The following is a 19,687-nucleotide window of genomic DNA, read 5'->3' as shown; positions in this document are numbered from 1 at the left end:
TAACACAATGTATTCCTTTTCAAGGTACATTGTTGAAACAGGTCTATTAAGAGCGCGTTGAGCTATTTCTCGCTTCTATTGAACAGTCTGTTGCTCAAACACAACAGCCAACAAACGCCAGCTGCCTCAACAAAAGTAGAAACCTAACCCTTTTATGTAATGTTTTAACAGAAAGGGTAGCTCTGTTTAATTAAAAACATTGATGATTCAGTGAAACAATGGAAACTCAAGTTCAAGTGGTGCTCTATTGATTTAAGATGATTTTTTACTAGCAATGGGTATAATTCATTTTTTTTTCCAGCTCTCTCTTGTGTAAAGGGGTTCCTTCTAGGGGCATTATTTGGGTGAATAGGAAAAGACAGAGATGGCTATTGCCTTAGAAACCTGATTAAGGCATGTTGCTTTGAGGATAAGGTGTTTAATTTATAAGTGCACCCCATATTTTTTGTCAGTTTATTCGCGGCAGGGAATCTTTGAAAAGTAGCTCCTCTCAGCAGGTTAAAAAGTGAAGTCTGCGTCCTGGCATTTAAATGTCTTTGTTATTGTGTCAAGCAAGTTGTTGAAAACTGCATGCTTGGAATACTAAGGTTGGGCAGCTAGAGGAGGCAAGGTGTGTGTGTGTGTGTGTGCGTGTACGCGCCCCTGGGCGCAGGGCTGTGTTGGGAGGACAATTATTTCCATCAGCTGCTCGCTAGCCCGCGCCCGTCTGCTCCTCTTTAGAGAACCGACGGCCTCCTGGCTTTCAACTCTGGAAGTGAAGCAGGACGAATTCCTCCTTGGAGACTCCCTCTTCGGGAGCGTCGAGCTCTCTCTGTCCTGAGGAGTGGGGCTCGATAAAGGGTACCCAGGTCACCCGGGCAGGGGAGCACTCGAGGGCCGCAAGGCTCCGGCCCCGTCATCCTCAGCCGGGCGGTCAGCCCAGGAGGGCGGCGGCCTCGGGGTCCAGGTGGGCGGGGGCAGGTGCTTCCCCCGCGGCCGCGGCCACAGCCCGCGCCGTCCCTGCTGCCCGCCGGAGCCAGGGCGGCCGAACGTGGCGGCCGCGTTTCGCGCTCCTTCCTCCCACCCGGGCCCGCAGGCCGAGCTTCCCAATTCCCAGAGCCCCGGGAACGTGAGCGCCCTGAGGGGACGCAGGCCCCGTCCCTCTAGGGCGCCCCCCTCCGCCCGCCCAGGCCGGGAGGAGCAGTGGGCGACGGCCAGGGGCTCTGCTGGGTCTTTCCCAGCGGCCCGTCCCTAGGTGGGACGAGGACAGAGAGAGCCCCAGGCGTCGCCCACCTGCCGCGACCCGCCCCGAGGGCCGCGCTTCCGCCGCCTCCGACGTCCCGCGCACCCAGGGGTCAAAGGGCGCTGCCGCCTCGCCGGCTTCCGGGGTGGCGTCCCCGACCCCGCTCGTCCCCTCGCGACCGCGGGCCACTGTGGGTCCCGAAGGCCCGAGACCGGGGCCCCGTCGCGGACGAAACTCCGGGGGAGACAGTGCCCAGAAGAGGGACCTGGGAGGGAAGGTCCGTGCGGGCCCCTCAGGCCCACGGTGAATTATTTAAGCTGTTCCTGGTGTTTAAAGAGGTTTTTCAGTTTTTAAAGAATGTTGTAAAAAAATATCAGCCCTTGTTAACTCCCTCATTATATGCTTTTTTTCCCTCGGCTGAACAAACCCAACTTCCTGAGACCGAGGAGCTATGTAAGTGTTTAAACATGTGTCAAGTGTCTTATAAATAATACAAATTCATAGAGAAGAGGAGGAAATTTAACTGATACCTGAAGTAGTTGGCATAGCTGCATTTTGCTGTGAGGTTATTTTTGGCCGTGGGGCGTAAAGAAACTACCCCGAGAGGGGGCGTCGCGTGGAGCTCCTCACTCTGCTCACCCACCTGTGCTCATCCCCCTCTGGAGATGACTGGTAGGGGCCTGCGTCCAGTCAGTCGAAAAAGTTCAAGTTCTCTGCAGAGTCTGTAAGTTACAGAGTTAATGTTTAGCATTTTGGAGTTGCCTTCCTATCTTTTCCTCTCAACCCCCTATCCTTTTCCCATTTTCCTTTCTGCTCTTTTTATCCAAGTATCTGCTGCTATGACATTGCTGTGACATCGCCCATTTCTTTTTTGTTTTTGTTTGTTTTTGAGACAGAGTCTTAACTATGTCTGTCGCCTTCGGTAGAGCCGTGGCGTCACAGCTCACAGCAAGCTCAAACTCTTGGGCTTAAGGCATCCTTTTGCCTCAGCCTTCCCAGTCGCTGGGACTACAGGCGCCTGCCACGATGCCCAGCTAGACATCACCCATTTCTTGTTTATGGGGATTAATGCTGCTTCTGGCACAAAAAGACAGTAGGAGGGATGAGGTCTGGGCTTTAACTTGAGATCTGGGATGCCAAACCATTTATGTTTTGATATTCATTTTCTTACCTGGAAGAGCTGAAAAGAAAAATGTTGGGTGTAGTAGCTTATACTTACAATCCTAGTATGCTGAGGCCAAGGCAAGAGGATTGCAAAACCAGCCTGAGCAAGATCAAGACCCTGCTCTATAGCCGGGCATTGTGGCGGGCGCCTGTAGTCCCAGCTACTCGGGAGGCTGAGGCAAGAGAATTGCCTAAGCCCAAGGATTTGGAGGTTGCTGTGAGCTGTGTGACGCCACGGCACTCTACTGAGGGCAATAAGGTGAGACTCTGTCTCTACAAAAAAAAAAAAAAAAAAAAAAAAGACCCTGCTCTACTAAAAATAGAAAAACTAGGTGGGTGTTGTGGCAGGTGCCTGTAGTTCCAGCTACTTGGGAGGCTGAGGCAGGAGGATTACTTGAACCCAGGAGTTTGGGGTTGCTGTGAGTTATGACATCATGCACCCTTTACTTGGGGCGATGACATAGTGAGACTCTTACTTTAAAAAAAAAAGATTCTTCCTTGGGCGGCGCCTGTGGCTCAGTCGGTAAGGCGCCGGCCCCATATACCGAGGGTGGCGGGTTCAAACCCAGCCCCGGCCAAACTGCAACCAAAAAATAGCTGGGCGTTGTGGTGGGCGCCTGTAGTCCCAGCTACTCGGGAGGCTGAGGCAAGAGAATCGCCTAAGCCCAGGAGTTGGAGGTTGCTGTGAGCTGTGTGATGCCACGGCACTCTACCGAGGGCCATAAAGTGAGACTCTGTCTCTACAAAAAAAAAAAAAAAAAGATTCTTCCTAACACATTTTTTAGTACTTCTGAGGAAGTAAGTATAACATATTATGATAAAATTACATATACACACTATTTTGTACTAAACTGTACCCTATTTTTAATTGCACATTAACTTTGTGGCCACCCTGCATTGTGTGCCAATTAACCTTTAGTGTTGTCTCCATACTTTAGTTCCTTGGATGACATTTTTCATATTGATCGTCATTCTGAGGAAGATTTCTTTGGGCATTCTATTTCTAGCTGTTTTAAAATGTCTAAACTAGGGGGCGGCGCCTGTGGCTCAGTCAGTAAGGTGCCGGCCCCATATACCGAGGGTGGTGGATTCAAACCCGGCCCCAGCCAAACTGCAACCAAAAAATAGCGGAGCGTTGTGGGAGGCGCCTGTAGTCCCAGCTACTCGGGAGGCTGAGGCAAGAGAATCGCTTAAGCCCAGGAGTTGGAGGTTGCTGTGAGCTGTGTGAGGCCAAGGCACTCTATCGAGGGCCATAAAGTGAGACTCTGTCTCTACAAAAAACAATAAAAATAAAATGTCTAAACTAGAGGGAGATGTGGGAATTTTCATTTATTTATTTTTTATTTATTTATTTATTTATTTATTTTGTAGAGACAGAGTCTCACTTTATTGCCCTCGGTAGAGTGCCGTGGCATCACACAGCTCACAGCAACCTCCAACTCCTGGGCTGAAGCGATTCTCTTGCCTCAGCCTCCCAAGTAGCTGGGACTACAGGCGCCTGCCACAATGCCCGGCTATTTTTTTTTTTTGGTTGCGGTTCAGCCGGGGCCGGGTTTGAACCCACCATCCTCGGTATATGGGGCCGGCGCCTTACCGACTGAGCCACAGGCGCCGCCTGGAATTTTCATTTATTAAAATAATCAAATGTTGGCCAGGCACAGTGGCTCATGCCTGTAGTCTTAGCACTCTGGGAGCCTGAGGCGGGAGGATCACTTGAGGTCAGGAGTTTGAGACCAGCCTAAACAAGAACCAGACCCCATCTCTACTAAAAATAGAAAAATTAGCTGGGTGTCATGGTGGGCCTCTATAGTGCCAGCTAGTTGGGAGGCTGAGGCATGAGGATTGCTTGAGCTCAGGAGTTCAAGGTTGCTGTGAACTAGGTTGAGGCCATGGCACTCTAGCCCTGGCAACAGAGTGAGGCTCTGTCTCAAAAAAACAACAAAAAAAAAAACTCAAGTGTTTTCATAAAGGCAGAAATATCTTTGATTTTTAAAGCATCATATTCATTGTAAGTATGATTATCTTCAATTTGGAAGATTAACAAAAATTGACTGCAAACCTGTCTATCTTACCTTGACCACGTCGTTAAATTAGCCGTGGTCCCTGTTCACAGCACCATGAATTTCCATAAAACTCCATCCAAATATTTCTAGGGTACTCAAGAGATGTCTTAGGTATTTTCTTTTTTTTTTTTTTGTAGAGACAGAGTCTCACTTTATGGCCCTCGGTAGAGTGCTGTGGCCTCACACAGCTCACAACAACCTCCAACTCCTGGGCTTAAGCGATTCTCTTGCCTCAGCCTCCCAAGTAGCTGGGACTACAGGCACCCGCTACAATGCCCAGCTATTTTTTGGTTGCAGTTCAGCCGGGGCCGGGTTTGAACCTGCCACCCTCGGTATATGGGGCCAGCTCCTTACCAACTGAGCCATAGGCGCCGCCCTGTCTTAGGTATTTTCAATGACAAGTCCAGTAGTAATAGTATCTTACATTTTTAATCTCTTCTCCAAGTCCTTGTCTTCTTCTGTATGCTTTGCCTCCAGGCTGTGGTTGCCTCATCTCTGTGCTCTGTTGACTGGTCTGCTGGGTGTGGCCTCTCTTGTCAGACATGCCTTCCGTGTGCACTGTTGCTGCTGCCTCTGGATGCAGCTAGTGGTAACTGTGCTGGTGATTTAGAAATACCAAAGCTCTGTTGTTGATTATCTCTGATGTCGTCTCTCACAGGGTTCCAAACCTATGGTCTGCAGTGTATTTTGTCACTGGTCTTCATATAAACAGTATTTCTTTTCTTTTTATTTTCTGAGACAGAGTCTCACTTTGTCACCCTGGAATTGAGTGCTGTGGCATCATCATAGCTTACAGCAACCTCAAACTAATGGGCTCAAACAATCCTCATGCCTCAGCTTCCTGAGTAGCTTGGACTACAGGTGCCCACCACAATGCCCAGCTAATTTTTTTATCTTTTTTTTTTTGTTTTTGGCCGGGGCAGGGTTTGAACCCGCCACCTCCGGCATATGGGACCGGCGCCCTACTCACTGAGCCACAGGCGCCACCCTAATTTTTCTGTTTTTAGTAGAGACAGGATTTTGCTCTTGCTCAGGCTGGTCTTGAACTCTGAAGCTGTCTCAGCCTCCCAGAGTGCTAGAATTACAGGCATGAGCCACCACAGCTGGCCAGTGTTTCCATTTATATTTATAGCCTTACTGTTTTGTTTTTTTTTTTTGTAGAGACAGAGTCTCACTGTACCGCCCTCGGGTAGAGTGCCGTGGCGTCACATGGCTCACAGCAACCTCTAACTCTTGGGTTTACACGATTCTCTTGCCTCAGCCTCCCGAGCAGCTGGGACTACAGGCGCCCGCCACAATGCCCGGCTATTTTTTTGTTGCAGTTTGGCCGGGGCTGGGTTTGAACCCACCACCCTCGGCACATGGGGCCGGCGCCCTACTCACTGAGCCACAGGCGCCGCCCAGCCTTACTGTTTTTAATTTGAATCCAAGGTGGTCTGAGCTAGGGATAATTTCCAGTATTAGGAATTAATAGTACATTCAAAATTACTCCTCTAAGCAACCTTTGGTACTTTGTTTCTAAATCAAGCTACCCAATTTTCTTTGCCTAAGATAGTAAGTTTACTCCCAGGAGGCTTTTTGGTTTCTCATGTAAATACATTTTAGGTGATTGTCTTCCTGCCTTTTCAGAGTTGCTCAGATACGTATGAGCCCTAGTGAAAAAAGATAGGAATAGTTAGGATTATTTCTCTTCCCAGTACTCTCACTTAGATGTAAATCTGCATCTATACTGATCAACTCCGAAATTGGCAGATGAAAACTTTGTTGAGGTTAAATAAATACCTTTTTGATGTGTAAACAATTTGTAATAAGAATGCCAGCCATCTGTTGAAAGACAAACAATAAAAACAAATAATTGTGAACAGAATAGTCAATACATACATAATTTACTAATTTGTTATTTGTTTTTAATATTTAGCTAGTTGTCAGTAAACTGACAAAGCTAGGAACTGAGACAAGACTGATGCTGAATTCAGATAGGGAATTTTGATTTTTTTCTTTATGTGCCACTGTCCATCCCATGAAAGAATATGGTGCCTCCTCACAGGAAAAGATGTAGCTTGTTCTGTAATGATGGAGTTAAGGCAAGTATGGAAAATGAGTAAGTAATACAAGGTAAATAATACAAAGTATGGAAAGTGGCTAAGTAATACAAAATATCGTGACTCCCTTAAAAGAATTATTAGTAAATTATTTTTGTCTTTTTTTTAAATTAAATCATAAATGCATAGATCATGTATACATTAATGCATGTATGGAGTACGAATAAATTATTAAATATTCAAAGGCAAGATAACTTCAGAAATTATAGAAGGATTACATAACTTACCAATCGATAAACATGTATATTTATTTATAAATGTAATACATAAATCATGTATAGGTGGTCCCTGGGCTATGGGTGTGATTATATTAATGAGAATGGATGGGGTTAGGGCTGATCTGTATATGACTCAGATCCCTAATGATCAGTAATAACAGTAATAATAATAACAACAATACTGTAATGACTCATATATGGTAATAATGACACAGTGTAATACTGTGAAAATAGTAATACCCCTATACTGTTATAATACGTTACAGAAAGTATTCTCTCTCTTTTAATTCAAACTGAACATTAAAAAAACTCATATAGGGCGGCGCCTATGGCTCAGTCGGTAAGGCACTGGCCCCATATACCAAGGGCGGCGGGTTCAAACCTGACCCCGGCTGAACTGCAACCAAAAAATAGCCTGGTGTTGTGGCGGGCGCCTGTAGTCCCAGCTACTCGGGAGGCTGAGGCAAGAGAATCGCTTCAGCCCAGGAGTTGGAGGTTGCTGTGAGCTGTGTGATGCCATGGCACTCTACCGAGGGCCATAATGTGAGACGCTGTCTCTACAAAAAAAAAAAAAACTTATATAAAAAGTTTTTTTTTTGCAGTTTTTGACCAGGGCTGGGTTTGAACCCACCACTTCCAGCATATGGGGCCGGCGCCCTACTCCTTTGAGCCACAGGTGCTGCCCCATATAAAAAGTTTTGATAGGACATCAGGGAAATTTCAAAAAGAGTCTTAAAGGTTAAGACTCACCTAATGGGCGGTGCCTGTATATCACTGGGTAGGGCGCTGGCCACATACACTCAGGCTGGCAGGTTTGAACCCAGCCCGGGCCTGCTAAAACAACAATGACAACCGCAACAACAACAAAAATAGCTGGGCATTGTGGCCAGGGAGCTGTAGTCCCAGCTACAGGAGGCTGAGGCAAGAAAATTGCTTAAGCCCAAGAGTTTGAGGTTCCTGTGAGCTGTGATGCCACAGCACTCTACCCAGGGAGACATAGTGAGACTGTCAAAAAAAAAAAAAAAGAAAGAAAGGAAGGGAAAGCGGGTGGCGCCTGTGGCTCAGTGAGTAGGGCTCAGGTCCCATATGCCGTAGGTGGCAGGTTCAAACCCAGCCCCGGCCAAAAAAAAACCACAAAAAAAAAAAAAAAAGAAAGGAAGGAAAAGAAGGAAAGGAAGGAAGGAAGGAAGAAAAAAAAAAAAAAGACACCTAATGTTGCATCAACATCTTGCTTACTGGAGGGGGCATTTTTTGAGTCAAGAAGTAGGCTAGGCCAGGTGTGGTGGCTCATGCCTGTAATCCCAGCACTCTGGGAGGCCGAGGTGGGCAGATGCCCTGAGCTCATAGGTTTGAGATCAGCCTGAGCTAGAGTGAGACCTCCTTCTCTAAAAATAGTTGGGCGTTGTGGTGGGTGCCTGTAATCCTACCTATTTGGGAGGCCGAGGCAAGAGAATCACTTGAGCCCAAGAGTTTGAGGTTACTATGAGTTGTGACACCATGCACCATGGCACTCCACCAAGAATAACAAAGTGAGACTCTGTCTCAAAAAAAAAAATGAATTAGGCTGAAATTAACAGAAGATGTACTTGGTGGCTTGCCTTCCAAGTCACGAGATTTCTAGGCTTGCCAGGACAATGTCTTGTTCTCAGTAATTCCTCAGATGAGTTATGACATTGGTGGCTGTTGTAGTAAGTATGTTTAATCCTCTATAGATGATGATGGCGAGGATGGAGTGGGTGCTGGAGAATCAGGATTTGATCCTGTTGTTGGAGGAGGGGAGTTTACCACTGAAATCAGTTTCTTGAAAGAGGTATCTAGGGTTATTTGCACACCCTTTTTTCTTTCTTTCTTTCTTTCTCTCTCTCTCTCTCTCTCTTCTTCCCTTCCCTTCCCTCCCCTCCCCTCCCCTCCCCTTCCCTTTTTTGTTTTGTTTTGTTATAAATGGTCTTGTAGCAGCTGATGTTCTCACTAACTGCACAGTAAACCTTTGTAAACTGCTCAGCATTAGGATCCTAGCAAATCCTGTTTCAGTGAGATGCAAGGCTTCAGGTAATTCTTTTGTTGTAAACATCTTGGCTGTAGATCTTTTGATTCTTTGTGTTCTTGTGTTTCTGTTAGCTGCTTCTGTAGTTCCATAAGGTCTTGTGGTTAACTCCTGTAAGTCAATGACATTGTTTCCATTGCTGTCGGATTGTACTGCATTGCTGCTGTCCTGCACAGCTTTTCTAGCTTCAGCATTGTCTTCCTTTGTGAAGCCATGAAAATAATTAACAAAAGTGAGGGCACAGTTTGTTCCACACCCCTTTCATTGCTTATTGCTTCATTTTTCTCCCAAGAATCAGCAGTGGTTTTGATGGCATCACAGATGTTACAATTCTTCCAGAACTCTAAAGGTCATCACATCATCTTCCATAGCTCCAACTGCTTGTGCAAATGTAATAAGCCTTAAATGCAGAGATAGCTCCCTGTTCATTGGCTGTAGTAATGATGTAGTATTGGGCGGCGCCTGTGGCTCAGTGAGTAGGGCGCTGGCCCCATATGCCAAGGGTGGTGGGTTCAAACCCGGCCCCGGCCAAACTGCAATAACAAAAAAATAGCCGGGCGTTGTGGCGGGCGCCTGTAGTCCCAGCTGCTCGGGAGGCTGAGGCAAGAGAATCACATAAGCCCAAGAGCTGGAGGTTGCTGTGAGCCGTGTGACGCCACGGCACTCTACCGAGGGCGGTAAAGTGAGACTCTGTCTCTACAAAAAAAAAAAAAAAAAAAGATGTAGTACTGAGTGGTAAAAATATGACCTTTATATTAGAGTAAAGGTCATCTGAATGTAGCAACCCGTATAGCCTATGGCTAAGAGGAGTGAGAGTTACAAGAAATACCTGTATAGCTCAATAATGGACCACCTTGATGAAAAGGGCATGGAGAGGGATTTGGCTCTCCTAACAAGCATGAGAGCTCGTGAGATGAGAGCAGTGGTGAATTGGCAGTCTCTATACCTGTGGTGTTGAGAGGCACGATATCAGCCTTTTATTAGGCTGGAGGAGAAGGCAGTCGTGGGCAAGTGCCTTCTATCACTGACCCGCTTACTCTGACTCTCTCCTCTCCTGCCTGCAGAACGCCAGCATGGTGGCTCTCAGGTGAAGATTACCAAGCTCTGCTAAAGACTAAGATCTATCTATTCTAAGACTGCTTTACCCTCTCTAAGACACACACACACACACACTCTCTCTCTCTCTCCTGCTAAAGTACACAGCCCTCAGGTACCTAAGAGAAATTGTTCCTGAGCAAGGTAGCTAAGCGGTCTGCATCTGGAACCTAGTTAAGCCGGGCCAAGACCTGGCCAGTCCAGGACCCTAACAAGCGGTTGCAGTGGTGGGCTGTGACATCTGAAAATGTTGGATGTCCAGGAGCACTGTACAGCACAAGCAGAATTTTAAAGAAATATATACATACATATCTATTTTATTTTATTTTATTTTGAGACAGAGTCTCACACTGTCGCCCTGGGTAGAGTGCTGTGGCATCACAGCTCAACAGCAATCTCAAACTCTTGGGCGTAAACAATTCTCTTGCATTAGCCTCTCAAGTAGCTGGGACTACAGGCGCCCACCACAACGCCTGGCTATTTTTTGGTTGGAGTTGTCCTTGTTGTTTGGCGGGCCTGGGCTGGGTTTGAACCCGCCAGCTCTGGTGTATGTGGCTGGCACCCTAGCTGCTTGAGCTACAGGCACCAACCCAGGAATATTTTTTCTAAACAATAATGTTTCATAGCAGGAATAAAACTGTTCAAGATTCTGGGCCAGGCACCGTGGCTAACTCCTGTAATCCCAGCACTCTGGGAGGCCAAGGTGGGTAGATTGTCTGAACTCATGAGTTCAAGACCACCCTGAGCAAGAGCGAGACCCCTGTCTAAAAAATACCCCTGTCTCCCAAACTAGCTACTTGGGAGGCTGAGACAAGCGGATCACTTAAACCCAAGAGTTTGAGGTTGATGTGAGCTAAGATGCCATGGCACTCTACTGGGGGTGACAAAGCGAGACTGTGTCTCAAAAAATAAAAATAAAAATAATGCTGTGAAGTACTCTTGGATTTTTAGAAATAGAAATAGTAATAGAAATAATAGAAATAGAAATAGTTTCTATTTAGAAATAGAAATAATTTCTATTTAGAAATAGAAATAGCTCACGCCTGTAGTCCCAGTGCTGTGGGAGGCCGAGGGGGGTGGATTGCCTGAGCTCAGAGGTTCAAAACCCATATGAGCAGCAGTCAGCCAGAGTAAGACCCTGTCTCTACCAACAACATCAAAAACAGCCAGCACCGCAGGAGAAAGAAGAAAATCAACAAAAAAGGAGTACTTCAAACAAAGAAGAATGAACAAGCACATTGAAATTAAAAAAAAAAAAAGAAATAGAAATAGAAAAAGCCTTGAGCTTAAAGTCTCCAGATGTATTACCCCCAAGCAACAAGATTAGTAGTCTCCCCCAGTGTACTTTTTTATCTTTCAAGATATAAGTTCTTTCAAGCACTTTTTGTCTGGAACAATTCATTTTTGTCCATGTTAAGTATTTGTTCTGGCAAATAAGCCTCCTCTCAATAATTTTCTTCAACATTTCAATGAATTCAATTGTTTTAGCTACATTGGCACTGGCTGCCTCCCCTTTCACTTTAATATTATGTATATTTATTCTGTTTTTAAAGTGATTAAACCAACCTTTACTTGCAACCAGTTCTTCATAACAGCTGCTATTTTCCCGTATAGTTTCTAAACTGTCGAAAATGCTTCCAGCCTTTTTCTGCTAGGCTAATAGGAATATTACACTTATTTTGATCTTCTAACCAAATTAGTAATAACCTTTCCATTTCAGAAATTAATCCACTGCTTAGTGACAATTGATGCTTTCACTGGAACACTGCCTGTCACATGTTGCACTTTCACTTTATCCTTTATGATTGTTGGATAGTTGAATGACCGAAGCTTAATGCTTTCCCAGTGAATGGTGTCTGGCCTATCCAAATGCTTAAGTTTTTTTTTTTTTTTTGTAGAGACAGAGTCTCACTTTATCGCCCTTGGTAGAGTGCTGTGGCGTCACACAGCTCACAGCAACCTCCAACTCCTGGGCTTAGGCGATTCTCTTGCCTTAGCCTCCGGAGTAGCTGGGACTGCAGGCACCCGCCACAATGCCTGCCTGTTTTCCTGTCCAAATGCTTAATTATTTCTACTTTGATTTCCATTGTAATCACCTTCCTTCTCTCTGCAGGCTCACCTGGACTTACAGTGGACTTTTACTTCGGAGTCATGATCATAAGAGTAATCATAGACTTACAAAATCAAATTAAAAAGTTAAGACAATAAACATACTTTTTTTTTTTTTTTTGTAGAGACAGTCTTCACTGTACCACCCTCAGGTAGAGTGCCATGGCGTCACACGGCTCACAGCAACCTCTAACTCTTGGGCTTACGCGATTCTTTTGCCTCAGCCTCCCAAGCAGCTGGGACTACAGGCGCCCGCCATAACGCCTGGCTATTTTTTGGTTGCAGTTTGGCCGGAGCTGGGCTTGAACCCGCCACTCTCGGCATGTGGGGCCGGCGCCCTCCCCACTGAGCCACAGGCGCCGCCCAGTAGACATACTTTTATCTGACAATGTGAACGTTACTTTTTTTCGCATTATTATTGCTCAATATTTTGTTGCAGCAATCATTTGATTTCTTTTCTGATTTTTTTTTTTTTTTTTTGAGACAGAACCTCGAGCTGTCACCCTGGGTAGAGTGCCATGGCATCACGGCTCACAGCAACCTCCAACTCCTGGGCTGGGTGATTCTCCTGCTTCCACCTCCCAAGTAGCTGGGACTGCAGATACCTGGCCACAATGCTTGGCTGTTTTTTGGGTGTAGTTGTTATTGTTGTTTGGCAGGCCTAGGCTGGGTTCAAACTTGCCAGCTCAAGTGTATGTGGTTGGCGCTGAGCCTTTTCTGAATATATTTATCTTCATTCATTCTTTTTTTTTCTTCATTCATTCTTTACGAGGTTTTTGTTTCTAGTTCTTATTTTAAACATTGTTATTGTTATTAAATTTTAAGTCTCTTTAATTTTGTGAAGGCAAAAACTGGAAACCAAATAAACACATGTACATGTATAGAGAAAATAAAAAAATAATAAAATGTCTTTACAAAAAAAGAAAGTTAAGACAAAAGTGATGTTCTGTATAAGCAACCGTATAAACAAAGAGACTACCTGCTAGCATAAAGACGCTACACTCATGAACTGCTTGTACCACATGGTTTGTTTGCAGGCATAAAAGAAACTAGTTCTTTAGTTATTAATTTTTTTTTTTTTTTTTTTGTTGCAGTTTGGCTGGGGCTGGGTTTGAACCCGCCACCCTCGGCATATGGGGCCGGCGCCCTACTCACTGAGCCACAGGCGCCGCCCTAGTTATTAATTTAATTATTTAATTATAAATTATCCTTATGTGGAGCTTTGGTAGCCATTAAGTATGAAATGCTATAAGTTGGGTCACTGGTAGCCTAGAGACTGACTGTATAGAATTAATATAAATTATATTGTAGGGCGGTGCCTGTGGCTCAGTGTTTGAACCCACCACCTCCGGTATATGGGGCTGGTGCCCTACTCCTTGAGCCACGGGCACCACCCTATTTTATTATTTTTTTTGAGACAGAATCTCACTTTGTTGCCCTTGGTAAAGTGCCATGGTGTCATAGCCACAGCAACCTCCATCTCTTGGGCTTAAGCGGTTCTCTTGCCTCAGCCTCTCAAGTAGCTGGGACTACAGGAATCCACCACAATGCCCAGCTATTTTTAGAGACGAAGTCTCGCTCTTTCTCAGGCTGGTCTCAGACTCCTGAGCTCAAGCAACCCTCCTGCCTCGGCCTCCTAAGTGTTGGGATTATAGGCGTGATCCACTGCACCTGGCCTATATATAATTTTTTTATTCTATGTCATCTCTCAGTTTTGTTAAGTTGTATTATTTATTTATTTATTTGGAGACAGAGTCTTACTTTCTTCCCTCTAGTAGAATGCCATGGCATCATAGCTCCTAGCATTTTCAGTCTCTTGGGCTCAAGCAGTCCTCTTGCCTGAGCCTCCCTAGTAGCTGGGACTACAGGCACCTGCCACAACACCCAGCGATTATTTTATTTTATTTATTTTTATTTATTTTTCTTAAGACAGAGTTTTACTTTGTTGCCTTCTGTAGAATGCCATAGTGTAGCTCACAGCAACCTCAGACTCTTGGCTCAAGAGACTCTCTTGCCTCAGCCTCCTGAGCAGCTGGGACTATAGGAGCACACCACATGCATGGCTATTTTTAGAGATGGGGTCTCGTTCTAGCTCAGGCTGGTCTTGAACCTGTGAGCTCAAGCAATCTACCGCCCTCGGCCTCCCAGAGTGTTGAGATTACAGGTGTAAGCCACTATGTCTGGCTTTAATTTTTAAATTTTTATTTTTTTTTTTTTTTGTAGAGACAGAGTCTCACTTTATGGCCCTTGGTAGAGCGCCGTGGCCTCACACAGCTCACAGCAACCTCCAACTCCTGGGCTTAAGCAATTCTCTTGCCTCAGCCTCCCGAGTAGCTGGGACTACAGGCACCTGCCTAAATTTTTATTTCTATTAGAGATAGAATCTCACTGTTGACTAGGCTGGATTCAAACTCCTGGGCTCAAAAGATCCTCCTACTTCAATATCCTGAGTAACTGGGGCCACAGGCAGATGCCACTGTGCCCAGCTGTGTTACATTTATGTTGTGTTAATAGTATTAATCTCTCTCTCTCTCTTTTTTTTTTTTTTTTTTGTTTCGAGACAGAGTCTTACTTGGTCGCCCTTGGTAGAGTGCTGTGGCGTCACAGTTCACAGCAACCTCCAGCTCTTGGGCTTAGGTGATTCTCTTGCCTCAGCCTCCCGAGTAGCTGGGACTACAGGTACCTGCCATAACGCCCAGCTATTTTTTTGTTGCAGTTTGGCCAGGGTCGGGTTTGAACCTGCCACCCTCTCGGTATATGGGGCCAGTGCCCTACTGACTGAGCCACAGGCGCTGCCCAATAGTATTAATCTCTTATCAAAAAGTTGTTAAAAATCACTCTTTCTCTGGCCAAGATTCACTAACTGGTACCAGAGTATAAACTACATAAAACTGGACAAAATACAAAAATACATAAAACAACTGTTTTCAGATTTTGGACAAGAGGCAGTGTAGGACTGTATCTGTTAGATAAAGGAAACACACAAGTTGAGCCTCATAATTTCCCTGACTTTGTGCATGGAGGTGCTTTTTGATCTGTGGTGTGGAGAAGTAGAACCCATACAGAGCTGCACAGAAACATAGTATCAAAAATCTGCATAAGGACCCCTTAAGTCTTTGGAAAAATGTAGGCTGTATATGCACGGGGAAGGACCCTGCAAGACCTGTAGAGAATAGCTACAGCGATGAGCTGAATGGACATATCAGAGACCACATTGTGCTGGGAGATGCTGGACATCCACCAACCAAATGGGAGAGATCTCAATAAACACTCCAGTTAACAGCTTAGGAGTTTGGCTACTCTAACCCTAAGGTGTCCTCTAGACCCATGTACTTAAAATTTTAAAACAAGCCTCAAAACTTGGAGGTGATATGCCAGTAAAAAATACCACCTGAAAAAAAGTCCACCTGCCACAATAAACCTCTCTTTGAAGAAAGATAAAATCAAAAATTAAAAATATAACAGCCAGACTTGGTGGCTCATGCCTGTAATCCCAACACTGTGGGGGTATGAGGCGGGTGGATTGCCTAAGCTCACAGGTTTGAGACCAGCCTGAGCCAGAGTGAGAGAGACCTCGTCTCTAAAAAAAAATAAAATAGCCATTGTCGTAGTGGGCGCCTGTAATCCCAGCTACTCAAGAGGCTGAGGCAAGAGAATTGCTTTAGCCCAAGAGTTTGAGGTTGCTATGAACTATGATGCCTTGGCACTCTACTGAGGGTGGCAGACTGAAACTCTGTCTCAAAAAAAAAAAAAAAATTAAAAAATAAGGTAGCATGCATGCAGGAAATTGAGATTTATAACTAAGAGTAAAGCAGTCAATAGAAACAGACTGAGAGTTGACAGGATTCAAATAAACAGACAAAAATGTAATATGACTATTTTTTTAATTTTTTTGTAAAGACAGAGTTTCATTTTACTGCCCTCGGTAGAGTGCTGTGGCGTCACACAGCTCACAGCAACCTCCAACTCCTGGGCTTAGGCGATTCTCCTGCCTCAGCCTCCCGAGTAGCTGGGACTACAGGCGCCCACCACAACGCCCAGCTATTTTTTTATTGCAGTTTGGCCGGGGTTGGGTTTGAACCCACCATCCTCAGTATATGGGGCTGGCGCCCTGCTCACTGAGCCACAGGCGCCGCCCTGTAATATGACTATTTTAAATGTTTAAGAATTCAAGGAAGCTGGGCGAGGTGGCTCACACCTGTAATCCTGATATTCAGGGAGGCCAAGGCAGGTGGATTGCTGAGACCAGCCTGAGCAAAAGTGAGACCCCATCTCTACTAAAAATAGAAAAACTGAGGTAAGAGGCTCATTTGAGCTCAAGAGTTTGAGGTTGCTGTGAGCTAGGATGCCACGGCACTCTACTCAGGGTGACAGCTTGAGACTCTGTCTCAAAAAAAAAAGAGGCTCAGTGCCTGTGGCTCAAGCGGCTAAGGTGCCAGTCGCATACACCTGACCTGACGGGTTTGAATCCAGCCCAGGCCTGCCAAACAACTATGACGGCTGCAACCAAAACATAGCCGGGTGTTGTGGCGGGTACCTGTAGTCCCAGCTACTTGGGAGGCTGAGGCAAGAGAATGGCTTAAGCCTAGGAGTTGGAGATTGCTGTGAGCTGTGATGCAACGGCACTCTATCCAGGGCAACAGCTTGAGGCTCTGTCTCAAAAAAAAAAAAAAAAAAAAGAATTAAAGGAAAAGAAGGACCAAATGAATGAATAGATAGGACATATCAGTAGAGAAATGGAAACTATTTTAAAAGAACCAAATAGAGCTCACTCCCCGGCCATCTTGGCAGCTGGTCTTGGTTGGAGGCTGTCCTGCATTTAGGGCAGGAAGATGGTGGCCGCAAAGAAGACGAAAAAGTCACTGGAGTCAATCAACTCAAGGCCCCAGCTCATTATGAAAGGTGGAAAGTATGTGCTGGGGTACAAGCAGACTTTGAGGATGATCAGACAAGGCAAAGCGAAATTGGTCATCCTCACTAACAACTGCCCAGCTTTGAGGAAATCTGAAATAGAGTACTATGCCATGTTAGCCAAAACTGGTGTTCATCACACAGTGGCAATAATATTGAATTGGGCACAGTATGTGGTGCCCCGGCCCACGGGGAATTCAACAGGGACCTGGGAAACAAAGGGGTCAGTCGAATGAGGGGACAAGAGACACGAAAGAATGAGAGTAAGTCAAGAGTCTGATCAAGCTCCGTGGAGTTTATTTTTCAGCTGGACTTATAAGCACACAAACGAGGAAGTAACTAAGGGCTATTCCTAACAGGCTGGGGAGGGGGCTAGTTTCTGGAAAATTACTAGGAGAAGGACCCTAAGGCAGGGGGTGCATTTTTGAGGAGATATGGAAGGGGAAAGTACCGTTGCTATTTACGGTTGAATTCCTGAGAATAGTTTGCTCGTAAAATCAAGATTGCAAGGGGCATTTTTGTGATATGTTTTGGCTCCCGGCATGTGGGAAATACTACAGAGTGTGCACACTGGCCATCATTAATCCAGGTGATTCTGGTATCAGTAGAAGCATACCAGAACAGACTGGTGAAAAGTAAATCATGTACATTTTTTCTTTAATAAAACTTGCTAGAGCTTGTTTAAATAAATAAATAAATAAATAAAAGAACCAAATAGAAATTCAAGAACCAAGAAAATATTATATCTAAAGGAAAAATTATACAGGATAAATTTGACAGTGGATTTGATATGGCAAAGGAAAAGATTAGTGATCTTGAAGACAAGGCAAGAAAAACTATCCAAATTGAAGTACAGTGTGAAAAAAGGCTGGGGAAAAAATGACTGGAGCATCAGTAACCCGTGGGCCAAGATTTGTGAAACTGGAACCTTGTAATTATAGGAGATGCTAAGGGAGAAGATTTCTAAGCAATGGTGGCTGAGAAACTTGATGTATTTGAGGAAACTATAAACCTATATAGATCCAAGAAGTTCAAGTAAGGGTTTGATAAATGAAGACAACACACCTAGGCATACCATACTTGATTTTCTAACATCTGAAGATACAGAAATAAAAGTCAACTAGGAGCGGTGCCTGTGGCTCAGTTGGTAAGGCGCCGGCCCCATATACCGAGGGTGACGGGTTCAAACCCAGCCCTGGCTGAACTGCAACCAAAAAATAGCTGGGCGTTGTGGCGGGCGCCTGTAGTCCCAGCTGCTCGGGAGGCTGAGGCAGTAGAATCGCGAAAGCCCCAGAGCTGGAGGTTGCTGTGAGTCCTGTGACGGCCTGGTACTCTACCGAGGGCAGTAAAGGGAGACTCTGTATCTACCATAAAAAAAAAAAAGAAGAAATTCTATAGTCAATGGAAATATCTTTCTAAAATTAAGAGAAATAAAGATGTTTTCATATAAGCAGAAGTTTATAGAATTCTTCACTAGCAGACTGCAGTCCAAGAAATTTTGTTAAAGGAAGGCTAGAGGAAAAGGAAAACAGAAAACTGTATCTGCAAGAAGGGAAGAACACTTGAAAATATGTGGGGAAGTAGGAAAGCCTTTTTTTTTTTGTAGAGACAGAGTCTCACTTTACTGCCCTCGGTAGAGTGCCGTGGCGTCACACGGCTCACAGCAACCTCCAGCTCTTGGGCTCATGTGATTCTCTTGCCTCAGCCTCCGGAGCAGCTGGGACTATAGGCGCCTGCCACAACGCCCGGCTATTTTTTGTTGTTACAGTTTGGCAGGGGCTGGGTTTGAACCCGCCACCCTCGGCATATGGGGCCGGCGCCCTACTCACTGAGCCACAGGCATGCCCGGGAAAGCCTTTTTTTATTTTTTATTTATTTATTTATTTTTATTTTTATTTTTTTTGGCCGGGGCTAGGTTTGAACCCGTCACCCCTGGCATATGGGACCGGCGCCCTACTCCTTGAGCCACAGGCGCCGCCCTATTTTTTATTTTTTTTGAGACAGTCTCACTTTGTCGCCCTTGGTAGAGTGCTGTGACATCATAGCTCATAGCACCTCTCTTTTTTTTTTTGAGACAGAGTTTCACTTTGTCACCCTCAATAGAGTACTGTGGTGTCACAGCTCACAGCAACCTCCAGCTCTTGGGCTTAGGTGATTCTCTTGCCTCAGCCTTCCGAGTAGCTAGGACTACAGGTGCCCGCCACAATACCTAGCTATTTTTTGTTGCAGTTTGGCAGGAGCTGGTTTCGAACCCACCACCCTAGGTATATGGGGCCGGCATCCTACTCTGAGCCACAGGCACCGCCCAACCTCTTAACTCTTGAGCTCAAGCAGTCCTTTTGCCTCAGCTTTCCGAGGGACTACAGGCGGCTGCCACAATGGCTATTTTTAGAGGTGGGGGTCTTGCTCTGGCTCAGATTGTTCTCAAGCCTGTGAGCTCAGGCAATCCACCCGCCTCTGCCTTTCAGAATGCTGGGATTATAGGTGAAAGCCACCATGCCCGGCCCTTTTTAAAAATTTTTAAATATCTTTAAGAGATAATTAACAATTTAAAGCAAAATGGCAATGAAATAGTAATTTATTGTGGAGTTTAAACCATGTAGAAGTAGTAATAAAATGTGATATCCTCAGTAGCACAGTACACAGGTAAGGGAAAATGGAAGTGTTCCATTTTAAGGCGTCTTTGTTTTATGTATATCAGTGGTCCAATATTAATTCATGGTTGAGTATAATAAGTTAAGGATGCAGATTATTATTGT

At 45.2% G+C, this 19,687-nt stretch overlaps 1 pseudogene; it reads left to right on the top strand.

Annotated features, from left to right (window-relative positions):
- The first annotated feature begins 16,846 nt into the window (after positions 1 to 16,846).
- Positions 16,847 to 17,567, top strand: LOC128566830 (60S ribosomal protein L30-like; annotated as a pseudogene).
- The last annotated feature ends 2,120 nt before the right edge of the window (positions 17,568 to 19,687 follow it).

Source organism: Nycticebus coucang, chromosome 15, assembly GCF_027406575.1.
Source record: "Nycticebus coucang isolate mNycCou1 chromosome 15, mNycCou1.pri, whole genome shotgun sequence".
Lineage (NCBI taxonomy): Eukaryota > Metazoa > Chordata > Mammalia > Primates > Lorisidae > Nycticebus > Nycticebus coucang.
Note: the sequence above shows the minus strand (reverse complement) of the source record. Positions and strands in the feature narration are given on the sequence as shown.